A 25,974-nucleotide genomic window follows, 5' to 3' on the forward strand; every position below is an offset into this window, starting at 1 on the left:
CAGCCATGACTGACGCAGCGGGCCCGGCCACATTAGCCCCGCGAGTGACCAGAGCAGCCATAGCGCCATGTGGAAAATCAGACACGTCCACTGGGTTAATCCTATAGTCGGGGAAGTTGCCGCACCGGGCCCGAATACACACTTGTCTGAACGCGCCACAGACAGGACAGGCTGCTCATGAGGCGATTCCCGCCTCCCCAGAAGCTGCAGGCACGAGACATGTCACGTGACACACGTCACGTGCTCAGTCAGGGGTCCCAGACACGCCTACCACGGTGCACTATCGCACCTGAAGCCAGAGGCAGCGGCGGTGTACAGAGACCACAGCGCCTCAGCCCCAGCACGGACCGGAGAAAGTATGTGACAAGCAGAATCTTGTCACTATCACTAGCCGCGCTCAGTCAGAGACTCACGGTCCTGAGGTCAGCGGGTGGGCGGTCTCCAGAGCGGTGGGCGTGGTAGTAGAAGCAGGTAACGTAGTGGTCACATGATCACAGAGGAAGGACAGCGACAGTGCGCCGCTGAGTACTATCCTGACTGGTGACAGGTGCGGCTGACCTGCGAGCTACACAGCGGTGACTGAGACCAGCCATCAGCCGGTGCGAGCGGGGGCACAGGTCAGTGAGCTCCACCTATTACACCAGCATTATATAGCTGCATGTGCCAGCGTCAGCGAATCCTCCTGCATGTGCCCTGGTCAGTCAGTGGTGTTATAGCCTGTGCATGCAGCTTGTCTGTCCTCACACATGTGCCCTGGTCAGTCAGTGGCGTCATAGCCTGTGCATGCAGCTTGTCTGTCCTCACACATGTGCCCTGGTCAGTCAGTGGCGTCATAGCCTGTACACGCAGTTTGTCTGTCCTCACACATGTGCCCTGGTCAGTCAGTGGTGTTATAGCCTGTGCATGCAGCTTGTATGTCCTCACACATGTGCCCTGGTCAGTCAGTGGTGTTATAGCCTGTGCATGCAGCTTGTCTGTCCTCACACATGTGCCCTGGTCAGTCAGTGGTGTTATAGCCTGTGCATGCAGCTTGTCTGTCCTCACACATGTGCCCTGGTCAGTCAGTGGCGTCATAGCCTGTGCATGCAGCTTGTCTGTCCTCACACATGTGCCCTGGTCAGTCAGTGGCGTCATAGCCTGTACACGCAGTTTGTCTGTCCTCACACATGTGCCCTGGTCAGTCAGTGGTGTTATAGCCTGTGCATGCAGCTTGTATGTCCTCACACATGTGCCCTGGTCAGTCAGTGGTGTTATAGCCTGTGCATGCAGCTTGTCTGTCCTCACACATGTGCCCTGGTCAGTCAGTGGTGTTATAGCCTGTGCATGCAGCTTGTCTGTCCTCACACATGTGCCCTGGTCAGTCAGTGGCGTCATAGCCTGTACACGCAGCTTGTCTGTCCTCACACATGTGTGCCCTGGTCAGTCAGTGGTGTTATAGCCTGTGCATGCAGCTTGTATGTCCTCACACATGTGCCCTGGTCAGTCAGTGGCGTCATAGCCTGTACACGCAGCTTGTCTGTCCTCACACATGTGCCCTGGTCAGTCAGTGGTGTTATAGCCTGTGCATGCAGCTTGTATGTCCTCACACATGTGCCCTGGTCAGTCAGTGGTGTTATAGCCTGTGCATGCAGCTTGTCTGTCCTCACACATGTGCCCTGGTCAGTCAGTGGTGTTATAGCCTGTGCATGCAGCTTGTCTGTCCTCACACATGTGCCCTGGTCAGTCAGTGGCGTCATAGCCTGTACACGCAGCTTGTCTGTCCTCACACATGTGCCCTGGTCAGTCAGTGGTGTTATAGCCTGTGCATGCAGCTTGTATGTCCTCACACATGTGCCCTGGTCAGTCAGTGGTGTTATAGCCTGTGCATGCAGCTTGTCTGTCCTCACACATGTGCCCTGGTCAGTCAGTGGTGTTATAGCCTGTACATGCAGCTTGTCTGTCCTCACACATGTGCCCTGGTCAGTCAGTGGTGTTATAGCCTGTGCATGCAGCTTGTCTGTCCTCACACATGTGCCCTGGTCAGTCAGTGGCGTCATAGCCTGTGCATGCAGCTTGTCTGTCCTCACACATGTGCCCTGGTCATTCAGTGGTGTTATAGCCTGTGCATGCAGCTTGTCTGTCCTCACACATGTGCCCTGGTCAGTCAGTGGCGTCATAGCCTGTACATGCAGCTTGTCTGTCCTCACACATGTGCCCTGGTCAGTCAGTGGTGTTATAGCCTGTGCATGCAGCTTGTCTGTCCTCACACATGTGCCCTGGTCAGTCAGTGGCGTCATAGCCTGTGCATGCAGCTTGTATGTCCTCACACATGTGCCCTGGTCAGTCAGTGGCGTCATAGCCTGTACACGCAGCTTGTTTGTTGTCACACATGTGTGCCCTGGTCAGTCAGTGGTGTCATAGCTTCTACACGCAGCTTGCTTGTCGTCACACATGTGCCCTGGTCAGTCATGTTAGGGGGCATGGCAGGGCCCGGAAGGAACGGAGCACTATATGAATGCAAAATTGGCTTGGTGGCGCCATGTCGCGTTTGGAGACCCCTGATGTACCTAAACAGTGGAACACCCCCCCCCCCCCCCCCGGAGTTCTAACTCTAACCTCAACTCCAACCCTAATCCCAACCCCAGTCTTAATCCCAACCCTAACAGAAAAATGGAAATGCTTTTTTTATTTTATCATTTTTACCTAAGGGGGGTTTGATTTCCTTTTTTTTTTTTTATCATTGTGATCTATCACCATGATCAAAATGAACCAATAGGAAAAATCTCCTATTGGTGCCGGCCAGAAGATCTCAGCGGGTGCATTGCACATGTGCCCACCAAGAAAATGGCAGGGGGACTTCACGGGGGGGGGGATGCAGGGACACCGAATGTACCGGGGGGGAATCAGGGGACCCCATTTCTCTCTCCTCTGATGTGCGATCACATCAGGGGAGAAATTAAATGGGAAATTGGACATTTTTTTTTTTTGCAGTCACCGATAGAAGCTTTTATTGGTTGCATTGTGGGGTACAGAGCATTTTGGATCAGTTCACATTTATCCTGTGCTCTACGCTGAGCACTTTACATTGGGGTTTCCATTCAAATCCACAAAGTACGTGATTTGGATGAAACCCTCCAAAGGATACATTCACTAATGAGGAAGCAGAGTTACTCTGGCCTCTGTTCAGTGGTTTCAGAGGTGCACAAAACTGTGGCGGATCCCACTTTTATGCACGCTTAAAAAGACTGACATCGTCAATCACAGGTCAGGCGGCATCCACAGTGCCGACATCTGCTTTATCTTCGGCAGAGCGTTTGTCTGAATCAGAGAGATATTTCTGAGATTTACATGGAAAACCATGGTGTAAGGCCGGTTTCACATTTGCGTTTCAGGGCGCAGCGACGGCCTGTGCACGGCCGCCGCTAAGCCCCGCTCCTGCCGCGCCTCTGCCTGTAGCTCCGCCTATCGGCGCATGATGCTGCATGTGTCCCCTATCTTTATCACTGGGGACGCAGGCCGTGCGCAGTATGCGTTTGGCGGCGCATGCGTCCTTTTGACGGTGCGCCGACCAGCGCCAAACGCAACCTGTTGCAATTTGGTTGCGCTCGGCGCACCGTCAAAAGGGCGCATGCGCCGCCAAACGCATACTGCGCACGGCCTGCGTCACCAGTGATTAAGATAGGGGACGCATGCAGCGTCATGCGCCGATAGGCGGAGCTATCAGCGGAGGCGCGGCAGGGGGCGGGGCTTAGCAGCGGCCGTGCGCAGGCAGTCGCTGCGCCCTGAAACGCAAATGTGAAAGCGGCCTAAGTGCTCAGTGTAGAGTGCAGGATAAATGTGAACTGAGCCTTACTCCGTTCTTTGGGAGGCAGAGTGAACAAATCAACAGCAGGTGAAGAATTGGTTTTCTTTGTTTATGCCATTCCTCGTGTGGTATAAATGATTAGACTACTTTATGGGTCTGTGCGATTACTGGGATACCAGATTTATATTTTTTTTTATGCTTAGCTGGGTGTCACACACTAAAAGACACTTTTTGTTTTTGTAAAAAAAAAAAAAATTGCATCACCATATTTTGAGAGCTATAATTTTCAGTATGTTGGCTGAGAGTCATGTGAAAGCTTATTTTTTGGGGGGATAAGTTATCAGTTTTATTGGTACCATTTTCATGCACATAACATTTTTTTGATTGCTTTCTATTCTGATTTTTGAGAAGCAGAATGAACAAAAAACATCAATTCAGGAATTGCTTTTTTCCTGCAGCTTAACCTGATCTCTTGGCTGGAAAGAAGCTGCAGAAAAAGGCAGGTTTTTCTTGCGGTTTTCGCTGTTTTTCTGTGCATCATGCTAGATTTGTCTCTTGTGCATGCTGATAAAGTTTAGCATTGAAAAATAAAGTCCTATTCCACAGAATGAGGTTTTGGCACAAAAAAACTGCAAAAAAATATACCTGCATTTTTGGTGCGGTTTTTCAGCATTTTTTCACCACCCATTCAAGTCAATGGGTGAAAAACACTAAAAGAAGTGATATGCTCTACGTTCAAAAAACCATGCAAAGCACAAAATACTGATGACAAAAAAGTGTGTGAATGAGATTTCTGAAATCTCATGGTCTTCACTGGCAAAAAGCAGCTGAAAATTAGCATTAAAAACACAGCAAAAACACCCAGTGTGAACTTAGCCTTATTTTTCGGGTCAGAACGATTATAGTGATACCAATTTTTCTATATTTTTTATGTTTTGTCGCTTCTACACTATAAAAACTATTTTATAGCAAAAAAAATTATTCTGAGAGCTGTAACTTTGTTATTTTTCCACTGATGGAGCTATATTATGGCATGTTTTTTTGCAGTAGAAGATGACGTTTTCAGAGATACCATTTTTATTTATTAGTCTTTTTGATAACTTTTTATAGCACACTTTTTCCAGCAGTATGATGAAAAAGCATAGTTTTTGCCATGTTTATATTCATTTTTCATGGCGTTCACTATAAGGGTTAACTAGTGTGACAGTTTTATAGATTATTATGGATGTCTCAATACCAAATACATGTACTTTTTTGTTATTTCATAAATGTGTATGTATTGATGTAATCTTTTTTTTTTTTTTTTTTTTTTTTTTTCAATCTTAACTTTTTGGTAATTTCTTTTTTTTTTTCTTACTTAGTCCCTCTATGAGAAGTTAAGTCTGGTCATTGGCCTCGTGCATTGCAATGCATGAGACCGGTGATATTATGCAGGGCAGTTCATCTGGCACACCCTGACTATGGCTGGGTCTAAAGGTACTGTCACACTTAGCGATGTACCAGCGATCCCGACCAGCGATATGACGCGGTCAGGATCGCTGGTACATTGGTAAGTGGTCGCTAGTGAGCTGCCACACAGGCAGATCTCACCAGCGACATCGCAGGGGTCGCGGGTCGCTACTTGTCAGACGAGGCGATCCTGTGTCCTTCCGCCCGGCTCCACGCTCGTCGCTCGTCTCTCCACAGGAAGCGCCGCAGGAAGCTGACGACGAGAAACAGTCCAGGACGTTCTCGCGCGATCAGCGATAACCAGCGGGGGAGCGGGTCATTGGTAAGTATCAGACACCGCGATATCGCTAGCAATATTGCTATAACGTCACAAGTTATAGCGATATTGCTAGCGATATCGCTTAGTGTGACAGGCCCTTATCGGGCCCATTACACACCGCGATCTCGCTGGCGAGATCGCTGATTTTGTGACACATCAGCGATCTCTCCAGCGAGATCACTGTGTGTGACATCCAGCAGCGATCGCCCCCCCCCCCGTGGGGTATCGCTGATCGTGCTGGATCGTCCTGGCCCGTTTTTTCATCGCTGGTCTCCCGCTGGCCAGCGCGCATCGCTGCGTGTGGCAGTGGGAGCCAGCGATGCTGCATGCTGGTTACCAACGTAAACATCGGGTTTCTAAGGGCTGCGGGGCCCTTAGAAACCTAATGTTTACCCTAGATACCAGCGTGCACTGCAGGCAGGGCGAGAGGTGGAGGCAGAGCGGCGCACAGACCGGAGTAACTGTGCTATCTGCTACTCCAGTCTGTCAGACCGGAGTAGCAGATAGCAGAGCTACGACGGTCTGTCTGCGCCGCTCTGCCTCCACCTCCCGCCCTGCCTGCAGTGCACGCTGGTATCTAGGGTAAACATCGGGTTTCTAAGGGCTGCGGGGATGTTTACGTTGGTAACCAGTGTGCTCGCTGGTCCTGATTGCTGGGACTGTCTATGTGACAGCTCACCAGCGATCAGCTAACAATGTCCCAGCGATCCCATCCACGTCGGATCATTGGTGAGATCGCTGGGACATCGTTATGTGTAGCGGTACCCTAACAGGCTATCCACTGTACCTGGCACTCCAGGAGGTCATTGTTTGACCTCCAAGTTCCATGACAACCAACAGCTCCTCGTGATTTCGTCACTATGGTGCCAGTACAAGTGAGAAGAAGCCCACTCCTTTTCACAACCTTCCAAATGCTGCAGTAGCTATTGATCGTGTCATCTGGAGGGGTAATCAGTCAGGGGTGGCACTGGACTCATCCCTGGTTGTTACTACAGGAGCTCAACTGTCAGCTGAGCCGAGTTCCGACTGTGATCATGCATTGAAGTGCTCGTGTTCCAGTAAGTGGGTCCCCACATCTCTAAGGCTAATTTCACATTTGCGCCTTTTTGCACAGCACATCATGCGCAATTGAAATGCATGCAAAAACGCATGTAAACGCAGCGTTTTTTATACACATCAGCGTGCGCATGATGACAAAAAAATGCAGCCTTTGTTTTTGCATGCATTTGCGTTTTTTATGCGCATTCGTTCTCTAGGTGTCACATTTCACAGTAGGAAAATCCTTGAAACAGACTCCACCAATGGGACATCAGTGGGTGTGTTTCATGGGAATTCTTTATATAGACCCTGTTGCAGCTGAATTTTTCAGATTTTGTTGCTTTTTCCTTTGTCAACATTGATCTGCGTTGGAAGAGTTTTCTCTTCAACTTGGATCTGGACATCGCGCTGTCTCAGGCTTTTGCATTTGCTTGCCAGCAAGAAAGGCAGAGAGGGAGACAGCAAAGACGGCAGTAGCGGCGTTTGTGGATACATCCGATTGTTGAACTCCGGGAGAGCCGTGGAGTGTACCACACCCTCTACAGCGAGCTCCAGGCAAACCCGAAGAAATTTAGCGACTATACCCGGATATCCCAAGAATGCTTCATGTATTTGCTTGCTCGTGTTCAAGGAGCCATCCGGAGACAGGACACACAGCTCCGTTGTGCGATTACTCCTGAGGAACGGCTCCTGGTCACATTACGGTACGTAATATTTAAAAACCAATGCCTGCATAATTGTTTTTGTTCTGCCATGGACTAATGCAAAGCCTGCAGAATTATTGTTCTGCCATGTAGTAAACAAAAGCCTTCCAAATTATTGTTATGCCATGTACTAATATTTTTTTCATTTCAGTATTTTGCAAAACCCTAGACATGAATATTAGTTTTTTTCTTTCTCTGTTTGGCAGATTCCTGGCTACTGGAGAGACCCTCTCTTCACTCCACTTACTGTAGCGGCTTGGAATCTCCACCTTGTCGGGAATAGTTGCGGACACCTGCCGGGCTTTGTGGGATGTTCTTTGTCCAGAATTTAGCTGGGGCATTGACTCCCAGGCTTTTAAGAACTCGGACATGGGCCGTAGGTTGTATGGCAACCATTTTAATTTCCCCCTGCCATGGCCTCTTCCCCACACCGATCATGGACATGCGCACGCCTGCGTTCCCATAGACTGTAATGTGTTGTTTCTGCACATGTGCGCAACCGAACGCATGCGTTTTTTTTACACCTTTGGGCGGAACAAAAAAATGCAACATGTTGCGTCAGGCGCGTGTAGACGCACACCTGGAAAAAGCGCATGCGCACGATAACGCAGACGAACGCGTGCAAGCGCAAGACCATGCACCCGCCATGTTAAACATAGGTGCATGTTGTGAACTCATTTTCTGGTCTGCCTCTGGTTTCTGGTGAGGGAGCTGGTTGTGCTGACGGAAGAGTTGCGAGTTCTCTTTCCGGGCTCCCTATGGTGGTGGCAGGAGGTGGTGAAGCTGATCTGATTGACAGAGGCCTGCCACATGATAATGAGGAAGATGAGTTGACATCTGGAGTCTCAGACTGGATTTAAGACAGCCGACTCCCTATTCCCATGCTGGTGATTTTTTCCTGCCTCCTGAGGTCTTAGTTTCTAGCTCAGTTCCTGCCTTCTCAAGCTAAGTTGTCTTTGCTAATGTTCACATTTGATTTGGTTTGGTCTATTCCGTTTTTTGTGTGGTCAGCCAGCCCCGGCTGGGGCTGTGCTGGTTTTCCACTCTTATGTCGCTGTATGTGCCAGTTTGCTTTTTGTCCCTTATTAGATTGGCCTCTTTTTGCTCTGTTCTCAGAATATGTCAGAGTGCTGATATAGTGGGAGAAGTCTAGTGACTTCAGGGTATTTTTTGCTATCAGAAGTGTTGGACGTTTTTGCAGGGTTTTTTGGCGTGATTGCAGACAGTATCTTTCCTTTCCTAGCTAGTGTGGGCCCCATCGTTTGCTCAGCCTATTTTCCTACCTTGTTCGTGTTTTCATCTTGTCTCACCGTCAATTCGTGTGGGGGGCTGTCTATTCCTTTGGGGTCTGCTCTGGGGCAGTTTTAGATTTCTCGTTTTCTTGCTTTAGGCTTATTTAGTCCTCCGGCTGTGACAAGGCGTCTAGGATCATCGTAGGTACGCTCCACGGCTGCTTTTAGTTGTGTGGTTAGGATCAGGGGTCTGCAATCTGCGTAGTTACCAACCTCTCTGGGTTTTCTGTGACTTGGCTAGGTCTTGTTTTCCTCCTCGGTGACCCATTCATAACAGGTGCGCATAACGCATGCGACTGAAAGCGCATGATGCACTGCGCAAAAAAACGCTAATGTAAAACCAGCCTAACCGTGCCGATCAGCAGTCAGTTACTGCTACTGGCTCCTCGGAGCTGACGCTGTGTTTTCACACGACAGTTTTAATCTATGATGGACTTAGCATGTCATGATGTGCTATGTCAGTCATTGGTCATTAAGGGGTTATATTAGTGATGTGTGTGAAAGAAAACAATGTATGACCATCTCAATGGCCCTGACCAATGTGTGAATATAAATGTTTACTGCCAGCGTCTTCAGTAAACTATGTAAATCACTCGCTTATCCAGCTCGTGCAAATACTGAATGGAGGAGATGAAAATAGAATAAAAGTCTTGTCCTTTATTAGTGCATCATAAAAACAAACTGACACGTTTCAGGCGATACTGCCCTTAGTCATAGCATAATAAAAAACATGATACAACACAATATATAAAGACACATAATATAAGGCTACAACCAATCACAATACATGTCAATTGAATACCCGGTGGAAGAAGTCACACACCCAGCCCAACCTGAATGTTGTACAAATGTTATAGCCACTAAATCTATATACAATATTACATAGTTATTAAGGTTGAAGGAAGACTTTAAGTCCATCTAGTTCAACCCATATCCTATCCTAACCTGCCCTAACATGTTGATCCAGAGGAAGGCAAAAAAAACCCATGTGGCAAACAGTAAGCTCCACATTGGGGAAAGAAAAATCCTTCCCGACTCCACATACGGCAATCAGACTAGCTCCCTGGATCGACATCAAACGACGTTTCGGCCACATCGGCCTTTATCACAAAGTCGCTGTAATAAAATACATACATAAAAATATCAAAAAATTGTAAACTTTATACAAAATATATACACATAGTATCCAGAGAGCATGGAATATAAGCACTAGAATTATTTAGAAAGATGTGGAGACATCAAACACGTGAAACTGAGAGATAACGCGGTAGATAAGAAACATGAAGGAGCGTGGTCATACCCTTTTCAATTGAATGTAGGGTCTGTTTTCACCAAATCGATAGTGTCACTGCTCGGCATAAATGAGTTGATAGCATATTCTGTAAGTAGGGATAGATGAACATATCGTTAGGGTGACATAAATAAAGAAAAAAAGACAAAAATAAAAAATAGGAATAAGAATGAAAATAAAAATATTATGTCACTGTCTTTTTTGTATACAACTAGCTACGCCACTTATGCTGGTTAATCTGTTTTATCCATCTGTCCTCCAGACACCCAGTTCAGTACTTGATCTATTTTCATTTTTTACTCTTTATTTTTTATTTTTATTTTCATTCTTATTCCTATTTTTTATTTTTGTCTTTTTTTCTTTATTTATGTCACCCTAACGATATGTTCATCTATCCCTACTTACAGAATATGCTATCAACTCATTTATGCCTAGCAGTGACACTATCGATTTGGTGAAAACAGACCCTACATTCAATTGAAAACGGTATGACCACGCTCCTTCATGTTTCTTATCTACCGCGTTATCTCTCAGTTTCACGTGTTTGATGTCTCCACATCTTTCTAAATAATTCTAGTGCTTATATTCCATGCTCTCTGGATACTATGTGTATATATTTTGTATAAAGTTTACAATTTTTTGATATTTTTATGTATGTATTTTATTACAGCGACTTTGTGATAAAGGCCGATGTGGCCGAAACGTCGTTTGATGTCGCTTCCTCACTGTCAAGCAATAAATTTACTTCACATTAAGTACAATCAGCGTGTGCAGTGACTATACATTGTTTGTGCGATTCTGGGACTATCCGTTCCTTCTCACTGGCACCGCGAACTCGAACTCTCTGGCCGAGTGCTAACCATCTGTATTACCTAGCTCCCTGGATCAACGCAAAATTAAGGAAACTAGTGTATATACCCTGTAATATTATACTTTTCAAGAAAGCCAGAGCCTTCTTAAATTTTAGTAGGGAATCACTCATTACAACATCATATGGCAGAGAGTTCCATAGTCTCACTGCTCTTACAGTAAAGAATCCGCATCTGTGAGTATGCTTAAAGGGAATCTGTTATCCTTTTTTTGGCCTTTCAGCTGCCGGCATAGACATCGGGGGCTTATCTACAGCATTCTATAATACTGTAGATAAGCCCCCAATGTAACCTGAAAGAGAAGAAAAACACGTTATACTCACGGAGGTGGGTGGTCCGGTCCGATGGGTGTCGCCGTCCTGTCCGGCGCCTCCCTTCATGCGATGACGTCCTCTTCTCCTGTCCTGAAATGGCTCTGGCGCAGGCACACTGCTCTGCCCTGTTGAGGGCAGAGCAGAGTCCTGCAGTGAGCAGGCTTCGGGAGAGGTCTGGCGCCTGCGCACTGCAGAATTCTGCTCTGCCCTCAACAGGGCAGAGCAATGCGCCTGCGTCGGAGCCATTTCAGGACACGAGAAGAGGACGTCATCGCATGAAGTAGGGAGGCGTCGGACCGGACCGCCCACCTCGGTGAGTATAATATAACGTGTTTTTCTTCTCTTTCAGGTTACATCAGGGGGCTTATCTACAGTTGTGGCCAAAAGTATTGACACCCCTGCAATTTTGTCAGATAATACTCAGTTTCTTCCTGAAAATGATTGCAAACACAAATTTTTTGTTATCTTCATTTAATTTGTCTTAAATGAAAGAACACAAAAAGAATTGTCCTAAAGCCAAATTGGATATAATTCCACACCAAACATAAAAAAGAGGGTGGATAAAAGTATTGGCACTGTTCGAAAAATCATGTGATGCTTCTCTAATTTGTGTAATTAACAGCACCTGTAACTTACCTGTGGCACCTAAGTAAATCACACTTTCAGCCAGTTGACATGGATTAAAGTTGACTCAACCTCTGTTCTGTGTCCTTGTGTGTACCACATTGAGCATGGAGAAAAGAAAGAAGACCAAAGAACTGTCTGAGGACTTGAGAAACCAAATTGTGAGGAAGCATGATCAATCTCAAGGCTACAAGTCCATCTCCAAAGACCTGAATGTACCTGTGTCTACCGTGCGCAGTGTCATCAAGAAGTTTAAAGCCCATGGCACCGTGGCTAACCTCCCTAGATTTGAACGGAAAAGAAAAATTGACAAGAGATTTCAACGCAAGATTGTGCGGATGTTGGATAAAGAACCTCGACTAACATCCGAACAAGTTCAAGCTGCCCTGCAGTCCGAGGGTACAACAGTGTCAACCCATACTATCCGTTGGCATCTGAATGAAAAGGGACTGTATGGTAGGAGACCCAGGAAGACCCCACTTCTTACCCCGAGACATAAAAAAGCCAGGCTGGAGTTTGCCAAAACTTACCTGAAAAAGCCTAAAACGTTTTGGAAGAATGTTCTCTGGTCAGATGAGACAAAAGTAGAGCTTTTTGGGCAAAGGCATCAACATAGAGTTTACAGGAGAAAAAGAGGCATTCAAAGAAAAAAAAACACTGTCCCTACAGTCAAACATGGCAGAGGTTCCCTGATGTTTTGGGGTTGCTTTGCTGCCTCTGGCACTGGACTGATTGACCGTGTGCATGGCATTATGAAGTCTGAAGAATACCAACAAATTTTGCAAATTTTTCAGGAAGAAACTGAGTATTTTCTGACAAATTTGCAGGGGTGTCAATACTTTTGGTCACAACTGTACAGTATTATAGAATGCTATAGATAAGCCCCCGATGTCTATGCCGGCAGCTAATAGGGCAAAAAAAGTGACAGATTCCCTTTAAACCTTCTTTCCTCTAGACGTAGAGGATGCCCCCTTGTCCCCGACACAGGTCTAAGAGTAAAAAGATCATTAGAAAGGTCTCTGTACTGTCCCAGCATATACTTATACATTGTAATAAGATCACCCCTAAGCCTTCGATATGTCTTTCTTATACACTGGAGACCAGAACTGTACACAGTATTCTAAGTGTGCTCGCACTAGTGACTTATATAGAAAAAAAATTATGTTCTCCTCATGAACATCTATGCCTCTTAATGCATCCCATTATTTTATTTGCCTTTGCAGCAGCTGCCTGACACTGGCCACTAAATGTGAGTTTGTCATCCACCCATACACCCAGGTCTTTTTCAGTGACTGTTTTGCCCAGTGTTTTACAATTAAGCACATAATTATACATCTTGTTTGTTTTACCCAAGTGCATACATTTATCCCCATTAAAGCTCATTTGTCATTTATCAGCCCAAGCTTCTAGTTTACATAAATCCTCCTGTAATATAAAATTGTCCTCCTCTGTATTGATTACCCTGCAGAGTTTAGTGTCATCTGCAAATATTGAAATTCTACTCTCTATGCCCCCTACAAGGTCATTAATAAATGTTAAAAAGAAGCGGGCCCAAAACTGACCCCTGTGGTACCCCACTGCTAACCGTGACCCAGTCCGAGTGTGCTCCATTAATAACCACCCTTTGTTTCCTATCCCCGAGCTAGCTCTTAACCCACTTACACATATTTTCCCCTATCCCCATTGTTGTCATTTTATGTATCAACCTTTTGTGTGGCACTGTATCAAAAACTTTTGAAGAGTCCATGTACACCACGTCCACTGTATTCCCTTGGTCCAGTCCGGAACTTACCTCTTCATAAAAGCTTATCAGATTAGTCTGACAGGAACGGTCCCTCGTAAACCCATGTTGATATTGGGTCATGAGGTTATTCTTCTCCAGATACTCCAGTATAGCATCTCTTAGAAAACCCTCCAGGATCTTACCCACAGTTGAGGTTAAGCTTACTGACCTATAATTTCCAAGTTCAGTTTTTGTCCTCTTTTTGAATATTGGCACCACATTTGCTATACGCCAGTCCTGTGATACCGACCCTGTTATTATGGAATCTTTAAAGATTAAATATAATGGTCTATCTATGACTGTACTTAATTCCTGCAGTACTCGGGGGTGTATTGCCAATAAAAATAGTAAAAATACAAGACCCTTCGTCAATATATAAATACATGAAAATACTTATGAATAAATATGCATAAACCACATATCTATTACATTTATACATGAAAACATTAATAAAAATACATCAGATCTGTTTTATAATTCCTTTGGGGAAACAAGTGTCTAATTTTAAGATCCAAGCTGCCTCTCTAGCTCGCAAAGTAGACTGTATCCCCTCCTCTGACTGCCCTCTTTACTTGCTCAATGGCAGTTTCTCTCATAGAAGTCATATTACCAGCATGGACCTCCTTGAAGTGTCTGGACACTCCTGACAAAGAGCGTTTATTGTTGCTATTGCCTGTAGTAGCTCCTGATACATGTTCTTTAATTCTTTGCTTTAATTTGCGAGTGGTCGATCCAACATATTGCACATTACATGCCTGGCAAGAAACCAAATATATTACCGATCTGAAATTGCAATTAGCAAAAAACCTGATAATATACTCATGCTGTGCATCTTTTGCTCTAAATTTAGAAAAAAGAACTTATTCCTGGTTAGAAAGTATGGGTAACTACAAATGTGGCAGGAGTAGATGTGGAGTATGTCAATATATGCAAAAAACCACTAAATTTAACTTGTGTACATGAGAAAACCTCTTTAAGGATGTATTTTCACATTGTATAAACAGTTTTTTTTAAAATGTGCTTCAACAATTCAAGCAAGGTGAATTTGATTTTATGAGAACTTATGGCCACTGTGTTTTTAAAAAAAAAAAAAAAAAAAAAAAAGCTACAGAAATTTTGCTGTTGTCAGCTGCTTCAGTGCATGATCTAACTAACTTGCGTCTGCAGGACTGGACCGGTTAAGCTTTGCAATGATCGTGCATTGAAATGCTTTTTAACAGCAATCAGACTGCAAAAAGTGAAAGTTCTTTAATGGGACTAAAGGGGCTTTACACATAGCGTCACCGATTTTGCCACGCAGCAGCGATATTGCTAGCGATATCGCTATATGTGATACTTACCTCCAACTGGCTCCCTCGCTGTCGCTGATCGCGTGAGATCGGCCTGGTCCATTTCTCATCGTCGGCTTCCTGCTGGCGCCGACGAGCAAGCCATGGACGCAGGCGGAAGACGGACACCCTCGCCGCGTCTGAAAGGTAAGTGCGACTGCCGAACGCTGCTACATCGCTGTGAGATCTGCCTGTTTGGCAGCTCACTAGCGACCATTTAGCGATGTACCAGCGATCCTGACCGGGTCGTATCATGGTTGGGATCGCTGGTGCATCGCTAAATGTAAAGGGGCCTTAAGTTAAAAAGTTGAAAAAAAAAAAAAAAAAAATAGTTAAGAGATTTTTTTAAAAAAAATCACAAATTAATTTAAAATAACACTAAAAATATATTGTACTTATAAATAAAAAAAGTACGAAAAAAACCCCAAAACAGACAAAAGTACATATTTATTATTGCCACGTTCGGAGCCATACGACCTATAAAACTAGGTAACCCCGTCATTTTATTTTTTTTAAAGAAAAATAAAAAATGAGGCAAAACGTAATGCTTTATTATCGTACTGCTGAACAAAAGTGGAATAAAATGTGATCAAAAACATGAATGTGCTGATGCAAAGTAGACGTGTGGGAAATGTTATTAACAACTTTGTGTGACACCACTCTCTGATTTGAGGGCATAAAAATTAAGTTTGAAAATCACAAAATTTTCGCCAAATTTCTATTTTTTTTTCACAAACGCAAGTCATATCAAGTTAAGTACAATATGTCACGAAAAAACACTCTCAGAATCAGAGATACAATGAAGCGTTCCAGAGTTATTACTACACTAGATGGTGACCCGATTCTAACGCATCGGATATTCAAGAATATATGCAGTTTATTTTTGAAGATTTAATAATAATGCAATATTGCACCCACCAATCCTGATATGCATGGTATTCTCACCCCCAATCCTGATATGTATGGTTCTCTCACCCCCAATCCTGATATGCATGGTACCCCTCAACCCCCTATCCTGGTATGCATGGTCCCCTGACCCCCCCAATCCTGGAATGTAAAGTCCTCTCACCCCCCTTTCCTGATATGCATGGTCCCCCTCACCCCCCTTTCTTGGTATGCATGGTCCTCTCACACCCCAGTCCTGGTATGTATGTCTGCTCACCGTCACCCCCCTTTCCTGGTATGTATGGTCCCCTCACCCCCCAATCCTGGTATGCATGGTATCCTCACCCCCCTTTCCTTATTTGTATGGTCCCCTTACCCCCCAACCTGGTATGCATGGTATCCTCACCCCCCTTTCCTGATATGTATGGTCCCCTCACCCCCCCAATCCTGGTATGCATGGTATCCTCACCCCCCAATCCTGGTATGCATGGTCCCCTCACTCCCCCAATCCTGGTATGCATGGTCCCCTCACTCCCCCAATCCTGGTATGCATGGTCCCCTCACTCCCCCAATCCTGGTATGCATGGTCCCCTTACCCCCCTTTCCGTGTAGCCGCGACCAATCACTGCCGCGGCCCTGTACAAAAATAATATTAAAAAATAAAAAAGTTATTCTCACCTTCCGATGGCCTCCTGTCTTCTTTCCATGCGCCCGGCCTCGCGTTCCCAGTAATGCTTTGCGGCTTAGACCGCTGATGACATCGGTCTTCTTTCTCGCTCTCGCGAAAGTGATGTCATCAGCAGCCTAAGCCGCAAAGCATTACTGGGAACGCGAGGCCGGGCGCATGGAAAGAAGACAGGAGGCCGTTGGAAGGTGAGAATAACTTTTTTTAATTCAATTTTTCACAGATTAAGGCCTGCGCCTGTCGCTGATCGGTCGCGGCCTGGCGGCCGATCAGCGGCAGGCGCAGCTTACCGTTACGAACAGCTGCGCCTGTCGCTGATTGGTTACGGCCTGGCGAGGGCCTAGCGGCCGCGACCAATCAGCGGGCCGCAATTTCGGTTACAGACAGACACAATAAGACGTGTGTGTGTGTGTGTATATATATATATATATATATATATATATATATATATCTCTGACAGTGGTCAGAATTGTTAAATTTGGCCTGGTCATGAAGGAAAAAATGTGCTCGGGGAGTAAAGGGGTTAAGTGCAGAATCTCTGAGCTTCTGCACTGAGCACACATTAAATAATGCTGCTTTCAGTACACAAAATATGTATAAAAGAAAGCAAAAGGGAGGAACAATATACCACATTGTTGTGTAAATTGATGCAGAGACAGGTGGTAATAATACTGTAAAGAGGGCACCACCATTTAGATAGGGATCAGCCTTAAGCATACCAAAATAGGCTATGTAAAGGGAAAAAGGAGCATGCCACTGGCTTTGTGGCTTCCTCAGAGGTAATTCTCTTGTGCCTGTAGTATTCTGCTGTGATGCAGTCATTGCATGTTTTTCATGCAGGAAGCACCTGTCATGGTTAGGACGTGGTTAATGTCCTGTTCTCTCAGGGTTAATTTTGCTGGACTCCCTTTGGATCTGGGAGGGGTATTTATACTCACTCCAGATTAGGATTCCCTGTCAGCTATACTGTTGTTCTGACCCCTGGTGTGCCTGTATACTGCATTGCTTGATTGCCTCCCGTGTATGACCTGGGCTGTCCGCTCTCTCTGTTCTGTCTCACGCTTGCTTCTGACCTCCTGGCTTGTCTATTGTTACTCTGTTACAGTTTGTCCCTATTGTACCACACTGCTCGTTCTGCCTTTTTGACCTCTGGCTTCCCTTCTGACAGTCCCCTGTCTCACCCCATCGGTACATCGTGATCTCCTGTTTGCTTGACTACTCTCCTGTGTTTATCGTCTCCTCTGCACCCTGGTGTCTGGCTCCACCCCCAACCACCTCCTGCTGTGTCACATGGTTCAGGTCCTGTTCCTTACCTGGCAAGTTACCCAGTGTTGTGTGCAGCTCTCTCTGTAGCAGTAATACCCTGGAGTTGTGACAGCACCATTAACACCAGGAACTAGAGCATTGCTTTATCTTACCTTACACTTTAGACTTATTGGCTATGATCTTTTAGCCCAAGTTTGCCATGTTTTCTTTATTTTCAACGTTTACATATGCATTATTATTGCATCATTGGTACTTAGTTGAATATAGAAATATTGCATATAGTAAGCAAGAATTGCTTTGGTTTGTTTTGATCAGTTTTTCTCATTGCTGAATTTTCTAACCAGCATTATTATATGACTTGGCAATTGGTGCATGGGAGGTTAGACATTATCCCCATTTATTATGGTATGTCGTGATATGCACATGTAGCCTTTTGACTATTTTAATTGCTCTTAACTTTATGTGCTTTATTTTTATATTATGATATAAGCTAAGAAAACAGTGATTTTTATAATTGATGCCTTGTTTGGCATGCTTCCTTTTCCCCTTTTTATATAGACACAGGTGGAAAAACACATCAGTCCTGGAGGGAACATGGCCTAATCTTTCCTTCAGTAAGAACACATTGGTAGAGCATTATCAAGCTAAATGTGCCAGAACACTGTTTTTCATAGCATGTACCATATTTACTATGTGATTGACTCCTTATGTGACTTTTCTTACAAGGGGGCGTGGTCTGCCTGGACATGGGCATGTAGGTGCAGAAAGAGGTGTGGTCTAGAGTGCAGCACTGCACCAAACATTGAGCCAAAGTTAGGACACAAGTTCAACCAACCAATGGGTAATGTAAAACGCCAAAAAAATGGAAAAAAAAAAAAAAACCTTGTTGTGGGCGCTGTCACAACAAAGACAAGGATAGAGGGGGTCTAAAAACCAAGGAACATGTATTAGAAGTATACGAGTACAAAACAGTGTTGCTGTCTTTTAATACCGTTTTTGAAAAGACTATCAGCACAGAATAACCCTTCAATCCAAGTACAGATGCTCGGTGCATCCCAAGGGGGGTTATCATTTTATATACACCTTCCCACTTGCTTCTTTTTCCTTAACCCCTTTCTGCCATCTGACGTACTATCCCGTCTATGGTACCCGGGCCCGTATGACCAGGGACGGGATAATACGTTATAGCGAGCGCTGATCGCGGCACATTAACCCCTGGCACACTGCGATCAAACATGATTGCAGTGTACCGGGGGATTATGGAAGAATCACGCAGAGGGGGCTCCCTGCGTGCTTCCCTGAGACCCTTGGAGCAGCGCAATGTGCTGCGCTGCTCTGAGGGTCTCCACCCTGCAGGCCCCCGGATCCAATATTGGCGCGGGGGCCTTCGGAGTCCTGCAGGGAGGCGGCTTTGTCAGTGCCTGCTGAGAACAGGCAATGAGAAAGCCTATATAGTGCCTGTCAGATCAGCGAAGTGTCAGATCTTCGATCTGACACTTTATTGTAATGTCCCACATTGGGACAATATAATAAGGTGGAAAAAAATGTAAATAATTTATAAAAAAAAAAAATCCCTAAAATTCTTTTTTTTTTTGTAAATACAAAACCAAAACAATAAAAATACACATATTTAGTATCGCCGTATCTGTAACGACCCGACCTATAAAACTGTCCCACTAGTTAACCCCTTTAGTGAACCCCTTAAAAAAACTAGGCAAAAAACAGTGCTTTATCATCATACCGCCGAACAAAAAGTGCAATAACACGCGATCAAAAAGACGCATAAAATAAACATGGTACCGCCGAAAACGTCATCTTGTCCCGCAAAAAACGAGCCGCCATACGGCATCATCAGCGAAAAAATAAGTTATAGCTCGCAGAATAAAGCGATGCAAAAATAATTTTTTTGTATAAAATAGTTTTTATTGCATAAAAGCGCCAAAACATAAAAATAGACATAAATGAGATATCGCTGTAATCGTACTGACCCGAAGAATAAAACCGCTTTATCAATTTTACCACACGCGGAACGGTGTAAACGCACCCCCCCCCAAAAGAAATTCATGAAATGCTGGTTTTTGTTCATTCTGCATCCCAAAAATAGGAATAAAAAGCGATTGAAAAAATGTCACGTGTCCAAAAATGGTACCAATAAAAACGTCAACTTGTCTCGCAAAAAATAAGACCTCACATGACTCTGTGGGTCAAAATATGGAAAAATTATAGCTCTCAATGTGGTGATGCAAGAACGATTTTTACAATAAAATGCGTCTTTTAGAGTGTGACAGCTGCCAAACATAAAATCCCACTATAAATAGTAAATCAAAACCCCCGTTTATCCCCCCCTTAGTAAGGGAAAAATAATAAAACAAAAAAAAATGTATTTATTTCCATTTTCCCGTTAGGGCTAGGGCTGAGATTAGGGTTAGGGGTGTGTTGGTGTTAGGGTTGGAGTTAGAATTGGGGGTTTCCACTGTTTAGGCACATCAGGGGCTCTCCAAACGCAACATGGCGTCTGATCTCAATTCCAGCCAATTCTGTGTTGAAAAAGTCAAAAACGGTGCTCCTTCCCTTCCAAGCTCTGCCATGCACCCAAACAGTGGTTTACCCCCTCATATGGAGTATCAGCTTACTCGGGACAAATTGCACAACATCTTTTGGGGTCCAATTTTTGCTGTTACCATTAGGGAAAATAAAAAAATGGGGGCAAAAATATCATTTTTGTGGGAAAAAAAATGACTTTTTTATTTTTATGGTTCTACGTTATAAACTTCTGTGAAGCACTTGGGAGTTCAAAGTGCTCACCACACATCTAGATAAGTTGCTTGGGGGGGTCTAGTTTCCAAAATGGGGTCACTTGTGGGGGGTTTCAAAAGTTTAGGCACATCAGGGGCTCTCCAAAGGCAACATAACACCCGCAGACCATTCCATCAAAGTCTGCATTCCAAAACGTCACTACTTCCCTTTCGAGCCCCGACGTGTGCCCATACAGTAGTTTTCTACCACATATGGGGATATCTGCGCACTCAGGACAAATTGGACAACACATTTTGGGGTCTAATTTCTCCTGTTACCCTTGGAAAAATAAAAAAAATTGGGGACTCAAACATCATGATTGTGGAAAAAATGATTTTTTTATTGTGTGGCTGTACGTTATAAACTTCTGTGAAGCCCTTTGGGGTTCAAAGTTCTCACCAAATATCTAGATAAGTTCCTTGGGGGGGGTCTAGTTTCCAAAATGGTGTCATTTGTGGGGGGTTTCCATTGTTTAGGCACATCAGGGGCTTTCCAAATTTGACATGGCATCCGATCTGAATTCCAGCCAAAAAAGTCAAATGGCGCTGCTTCCCTTCTGAGCTCTGCCATGTGCCCAAATAGTCGTTTATCCCAACATATGGGGTATCAGCGTACTCAGGACAAATTGCACAATAACTTTTGGGGTCCCGTTACCCTTGGGAAAATAAAAATTGGGTGTGGAAAAAATATGATTTTTTAATTGTACGGCTGTACCTTATAAACTTCTGTGAATCCCTTGGGGGTTCAAAGTTCTCACCATATATCTATCTAGAGAAGTTCCTTGTGGGGTCTAATTTCCAAAATGGAGTCACTTGTGGGGGATTTCCAATGTTTAGGCACATCAGCGGCTCTCCAAACGTGACATGGCGTCTGATCTGAATTCCTTCCCTTCTGAGCTCTGCCATGCGCCGAAACAGTGGTTTCCACCCCACATATCCGGTATCGGCGCACTCAGGACAAATTGCACAATATCTTTTGCAGCCCAATTTCTCCTGTTACCCTTGGTAAAATAAAAAAAAATTGGACCTGAAGTATGGTAATTTTTTTTGTGAAAAAAAGTTAAATGTTCATTTTTTTTTTAAACATTCAAAAAATTCCTGTGAAGCACCTGAATGGTTAATAAACTTCTTGAATGTCGTTTTGAGCACCTTGAGGGGTGCAGTTTTTAGAATGGAAGGAAAAAAAAAGGGAACCCAGGCCCGTCCCGGCGCGGGAAGAACAGGTATCTTACCTGTAGCGCCGGCTGTCGGGTGCTGGAGGCACAGTCCCCGGGCCCTCCGGGGTTCCGGGTTCGTGTGGGATCCCCGGTGGCTACGGGAAGCCCCCACCGCGCCGCCCTCCCCTCGCGCGCGCATATCTCGATCTCCGAGGCATCTGACAGGGGAGAGACATGGGCGTTTTCCGGCCACTGACGTCAGCGGCGCAGAGGATTGTTGGCGCGCCTGCTGACGTTGGCAAAAGGCGACTGTGTCATGGCGCCCGGTGAGATGCCGGCCGGCTTTTTCTGAAGGCAGTCGGCTGGCGGTCGCAGGGGGGGAGGGGAGACAGCTGATCGGAGGCCACTCACAGGACGGAGGCATATTTAAACGAGGTACTGCAGCAGGGCAGACGGTGCGGCGATGGAGTCAGAGCAGGAGAGGTCCTTGTCTCTGCCACCCTCACAGCCCTCCGGCCTTAAACATGGAAACCGCTCAAGCAGCAGCCGCCCAGCCGCAGGTCGGGAGAATCCTCGAGATCCAGAGAGCACAGGTCACGTGCTCCGACGCAGCCTCCGAGTCCGGTACCCTTGAATGCGGGTGGTGAGTGATCTTCGTGAAAGCTAGCATTTGTGTTAATAGGGTTTCCCTGTCTATGTTTGAGCCCGTAGGAAAGGCCCAAGAAAGCAGGAAGCAAGAAAAATAATAGGGACTGCGCCATATGTAAAGCGGCCCTAACAAGAGACTGGCAGAAAGACCTCTGTGCCAGTTGTATTCAGCGAAGTATGGCGGAGGAAGCGGCTAATCTGATATCGGCCCTTAGGTCGGAGATGGAGGGTTCAATTAAGACCCTATTTAAAAAAAAAAAAAGAGGAAAGGTAGAAAGGATCCCCCTAGTTCTCCCTCAAATTCCTCTTCGGCCTCGTCTCAATCGGAACAGGCGTCCTCATCAGACTCCTCAGACAGCGACACAGGGGGTAAGCCATGTTTTCCGGTGGAAGACACAGATTCCCTCCTAAAGGCCATTAGAACAACAATGGGCCTGCAGGAAGAGAAGGCGACAAAAACTCTAGAAGACGTTATGTTTGGCGGGCTCCAGGAAAGGAAAAAGCGTACTTTTCCGGTGAACGAGAAGATCCAGGCGCTTATTGAGAGAGAGTGGAGGAAACCCGAAAAATCAGGGGCTCTTCCCTCCACCTCTAACAGGCGATACCCCTTTGAACACAAGGACGCGGAAATATGGGACAAGGTCCCAAAAATAGACGCAGCAGTATTCAGATCCTGTAAAAAAAAATCAGCCCTGCCCCTGGAAGATTCAGGGGTTCTTAGAGACCCGCTAGATAAGAAAGCAGACTCATATCTGAGGCATGCATGGGAAGCGACTGCGGGAGGATTAAAGCCGGCGATAGCGGGCACCTGCACGGCACGCTCCCTCATGATCTGGCTGCAGCAGTTGGAAGAAAAACTAGCATCAAGGGTCCCGAGAGAGAAGATATTGGTGGATATGTATATCTTGCACAGGGCAGCAGCTTTTTTAGCGGACACCTCGGCGGATTCTAAGAGGTTAACGGCCAGAGCAGCAAGTTTATCAAAATGCTGCTAGACAAGCACTTTGGCTTAAAGGCTGTCCGGGTGACCTGCATTCTAAGGCTAAACTGTGCTCTCTCCCCTGTGATGGGAGATTCTTATTTGGAAAGAACTTAGACGCCATCCTAGAAAAAGCGAGCGATAGGAAAAAAGGCTTCCCCAGGTTCCCAACAGAGCAGAGAAGACAGCCCTTTCGGAGAGGTGGAAGGTTCAATAGGGGGCGTCCTCCGGCCGATAGAAGGAGATGGGAGAACAAAAGGGAAAAAAGAGTCAGGCTTTATGTTTGGTGGAGGTACCTCCACCTCGAAAAAGTCACCACAATGACGTCAGTATTCCAGTAGGGGGGAGATTGGCACTCTTTTCCCAGGCCTGGGATAGGATCTCCTCCAATACCTGGATCTTAGGCATCTTAAAAGAAGGCCTGAAAATCCCCTTTGTTCACCAACCAAAACCCGTGTTCATAGTTACCCCTATCAGAAGAGCCGCCGAAGAACAATTGGCCTTGGAAGCAGAGATCCTGAACCTAATAGACAAACAGGTCCTTTACGAAGTCCCAGACACACAGAAGGGAAGGGGGTTCTATTCGCCACATTTTATGATCAAGAAACCGGACCAATCATTCAGGACAATTATAAACCTCAGAGGACTCAATCGGTGGATAGGGAATCAGACCTTCAAGATGGAGTCAGTGACTACGGCCATAAAGCTACTACATCAAGACTGCTTTATGGCTGTAGTCGATCTGAAGGACGCATAGTATCATATCCCTGTCCATCCAGATTACCAAAAATACTTGAGGGTAGCACTTTATATCCAAGGCATACTGAAGCACTTCCAGTTCACAGCTCTTCCGTTTGGTATATCCATAGCCCCGAGAGTTTTCACCAAGGTCATAGTGGAGGTAACAGCTTTCCTTCGGATTCAAGATACAGTCATAATACCCTATCTGGACAATTTCCTCATAATGGGCAACTCCGAGGACCAATGTACTGCGCAGTTAAGTCAGGTGACCAACACCTTACAAGAATTGGGGTGGATAATTTCAAAAAATCAAAGCTACAACCCCTAAAGCAACAGACCTTCCTGGGGTTTATCCTGGACTCAGAAGAACAGGTGTGTCTGCTTCCTGAGGCCAAAAAAGAGAAGGTGCGGAACATGGCTTTCAGCCCGAGACCAACCTCAGATGACATTGAGAAAAGCAATGTCTTTACTAGGCACTCTGACGTCCTGTATTCCTGCGGTCAGGTGGACCCAATTTCATACCCGTCAACTCCACTGGGAGATACTAGCAGCACAAAGAGCGCTAGGAGGGTGTTTACAAGGAGGTCTAGCGCTTTCATTACAGACCAGAGACTCAACTAGTGGCTGGACATTACAAATTTGGCCCCAGGAATACCTTGGGACAAACAGGCGACAGATGTGATTCTAACGGACGCAAGCTCCCTGGGGTGGGGGGCGCACCTAAGGGGTCACGTAGGCCAGGGGTCCTGGATACCTCAAGAAAGGAGGGCATCCTCCAATCTCAGAGAATTGTGGGCTGTGAACAAAGCCCTAACCCACTTCTTTCCCCTACTCAGGGGTCGCGAGGTCCGCATCATGTCAGACAACAAAGCGACGGTGGCATACATTAACCACCAGGGGGGGACAAAATCGTACTCCCTAATGAAAGCATCAGAAGACATCATGGGCAAGGCAGAGCAACACTTACACTCTTTAACAGCCTTACACATAAAAGGGGCAGAAAACATAGATGCTGATTTTTCTAAGCCGCTCTGAGGCAGGGAGAATGGGTCCTAAATTGGTCCATTTTTCAAAAGATAACGCAGCTTTGGGGGGAACCAGTGATAGACCTCTTTGCCAACAAACACAACAGGCAAACACAAAGGTTTTGCTCCCTAAACCCAAGGGAAGATCCATGAGTGTGCAGAGAGTCCACTATTCAGTGGGACTTCAAGCTGGCCTATGCGTTTCCCCCAGTCGCTATGATCCCAACAGTGGTCAAGAAGATCAGGACTGATCAAGCCAGAGTAATTCTGATAGCCCCATTCTGGCCAAAAAGGCCCTGGTTTGCTCTACAACGGAGAATGTCCGTCTCCGATCCATGGATTCTGCCAGAGATCCCGGACCTTCTAGCCCAGGGCCTGATACTCCACGCACAGGTCAAGGGATTCCATCTGACGGCGTGGAATTTGAAAGGTTGCTTTTAAGGGGTAAAGGGTTCTCCCCGGGATTGGTGGTCACCCTGCTTAAAAGTAGGAAACCGGTGACAACTAACATCTACGGCAGATCATGGAATAAATTCCTACAGTCCCTAGGTAAGCCATTAGAACAAGAACCCCCGATTAGTGCCATCTTGGAGTTTTTACAAGCAGGTTTACAGCTAGGATTATTTGTAAATACACTTAAGGTTCAGGGTATCTGCACTAGGGGCACTCTATAACTGCAACTTGGCAGCAAATAGATGGATAGCCAGATTCATCAAATCATGTCATAGGGCTAAATCTATTCCAATACCCAGGATAGCTCCTTGGGATTTAAACCTAGTACTAGAGGCCCTTACAAAAGAACCATATGAACCATTACATGAGCTCCCTGTAAAATTTCTGACCCTAAAAACAATCATTTTAGTGGCCCTTACTTCAGCCCGTAGAGTAAGCGACCTACAGGCTCTCTCAGTAAATCCACCCTATACACAAGTTTTTCAAGACAGGGTGGTGCTAAGGACAGACCCCGCTTATCTGCCGAAGGTAGCGTCAGATTTCCA

At 45.7% G+C, this 25,974-nt stretch overlaps 1 protein-coding gene across 5 annotated transcripts in view; it reads left to right on the plus strand.

Annotated features, from left to right (window-relative positions):
- Positions 1-212: 212 nt before the first annotated feature.
- The window catches only part of ASRGL1 (asparaginase and isoaspartyl peptidase 1), a 115,970-nt gene continuing 90,208 nt past the window's right edge, over positions 213-25,974 (plus strand). For 2 of the 5 annotated variants that reach the window (XM_073569363.1, XM_073569362.1), the window contains exon 1: positions 478-617. The gene's annotated coding sequence lies outside the window, so the exon portion shown is untranslated. The other 3 variants (XM_073569364.1, XM_073569365.1, XM_073569366.1) reach the window with 3 other exon arrangements.

Source organism: Dendrobates tinctorius, unplaced genomic scaffold (genome assembly GCF_039654945.1).
Source record: "Dendrobates tinctorius isolate UK_male_01 unplaced genomic scaffold, ASM3965494v1 ptg000024l, whole genome shotgun sequence".
Taxonomy (NCBI): domain Eukaryota; kingdom Metazoa; phylum Chordata; class Amphibia; order Anura; family Dendrobatidae; genus Dendrobates; species Dendrobates tinctorius.